We start from the raw sequence: 2,500 nt of genomic DNA, 5'->3' as shown, positions 1-2,500 counted from the left end.
CATACACTCTGTATCACACACACACACACACAATCACTCTGTATCTCACACACATACACTCTGTATCACACACACACACACACAATCACTCTGTATCTCACACACATACACTCTGTATCACACACACAGTCACTCTGTATCTCACACACATACACTCTGTATCACACACACACACACACAATCACTCTGTATCTCACACACATACACTCTGTATCACACACACACACACACAATCACTCTGTATCTCACACACATACACTCTGTATCACACACACACACACACAATCACTCTGTATCTCACACACACACATACAATCACTCTGTATCTCACACACACACACACAAACAATCACTCTGTATCTCACACACACACATACACTCTGTATCTCACACACACACATACACTCTGTATCACACACATACACTCTGTATCTCACACACACACATACACTCTGTAGTACACACACATACACTCTGTATCACACACACACACACACAATCACTCTGTATCTCACACACACACAATCACTCTGTATCTCACACACATACACTCTGTATCACACACACACACACACACACAATCACTCTGTATCTCACACACACATACACTCTGTATCTCACACACATACACTCTGTATCTCACACACATACACTCTGTAGTACACACACATACACTCTGTATCTCACACACATACACTCTGTAGTACACACACATACACTCTGTATCTCACCCACACACACAATCACTCTGTATCTCACACACACACACAATCACTCTGTATCTCACACACACACACAATCACTGTAGTACACACACACACACACACACAATCACTGTAGTACACACACACACAATCACTCTGTATCTCACACACACACATACACAGTCACTCTGTATCTCACACACATACACTCTGTAGTACACACACATACACTCTGTATCACACACACATACACTCTGTATCACACACACACACACACACACACACACACACAATCACTCTGTATCTCACACACACACAATCAATCTGTATCACACACACACACACACAATCACTCTGTATCTCACACACACACACAATCACTCTGTATCTCACACACACACACACACAATCACTCTGTATCTCACACACACACACAATCACTCTGTATCTCACACACATACACTCTGTAGTACACACACACACACACACAATCACTCTGTATCTCACACACACATACACTCTGTATCACACACACATACACTCTGTAGTACATACACATACACTCTGTATCTCACACACATACACTCTGTAGTACACACACATACACTCTGTATCTCACCCACACACACAATCACTCTGTATCTCACACACACACACAATCACTCTGTATCTCACACACACACACAATCACTGTAGTACACACACACACAATCACTCTGTATCTCACACACACACATACACAGTCACTCTGTATCTCACACACATACACTCTGTAGTACACACACATACACTCTGTATCACACACACATACACTCTGTATCACACACACACACACACACACACACACACAATCACTCTGTATCTCACACACACACAATCAATCTGTATCACACACACACACACACAATCACTCTGTATCTCACACACACACACAATCACTCTGTATCTCACACACACACACACACAATCACTCTGTATCTCACACACACACACAATCACTCTGTATCTCACACACATACACTCTGTAGTACACACACACACACACACAATCACTCTGTATCTCACACACACATACACTCTGTATCACACACACATACACTCTGTATCACACACACACACAATCACTCTGTATCTCACACACACACAATCAATCTGTATCACACACACACACACACAATCACTCTGTAAAACACAAATACACTCTGTATCACACACACACACACACACACACAATCACTCTGTATCTCACACACATACACTCTGTATCACACACACACACACACACAATCACTCTGTATCTCACACACACACAGTCACTCTGTAGCTCATACACAGTCACTCTGTATCTCACACACATACACTCTGTATCACACACACAGTCACTCTGTATCTCACACACATACACTCTGTATCACACACACAGTCACTCTGTATCTCACACACATACACTCTGTATCACACACACACACACACAATCACTCTGTATCACACACACAGTCACTCTGTATCTCACACACATACACTCTGTATCACACACACACACACACACACACTCTGTATCACACACACAATCACTCTGTATCTCACACACATACACTCTGTATCACACACACACACACACAATCACTCTGTATCTCACACACATACACTCTGTATCTCACACACAGTCACTCTGTATCTCACACACACACAATCACTCTGTATCACACACACACACACACACACACACTCTGTATCACACACACAGTCACTCTGTATCTCACACACATACACTCTGTATCACACACACACACACA

At 42.5% G+C, this 2,500-nt stretch overlaps 1 protein-coding gene across 3 annotated transcripts in view; it reads left to right on the top strand.

Moving 5' to 3' along the window:
* Nucleotides 1–2,500, top strand: part of itgb4 (integrin, beta 4) — a 38,491-nt gene that overhangs the window by 9,034 nt on the left and 26,957 nt on the right. The gene's annotated exons all lie outside the window — the stretch shown is intronic.

This window comes from Pangasianodon hypophthalmus, chromosome 8 (assembly GCF_027358585.1).
Source record: "Pangasianodon hypophthalmus isolate fPanHyp1 chromosome 8, fPanHyp1.pri, whole genome shotgun sequence".
NCBI lineage: Eukaryota > Metazoa > Chordata > Actinopteri > Siluriformes > Pangasiidae > Pangasianodon > Pangasianodon hypophthalmus.
This window is presented reverse-complemented; position numbering and strand designations above follow the sequence as displayed.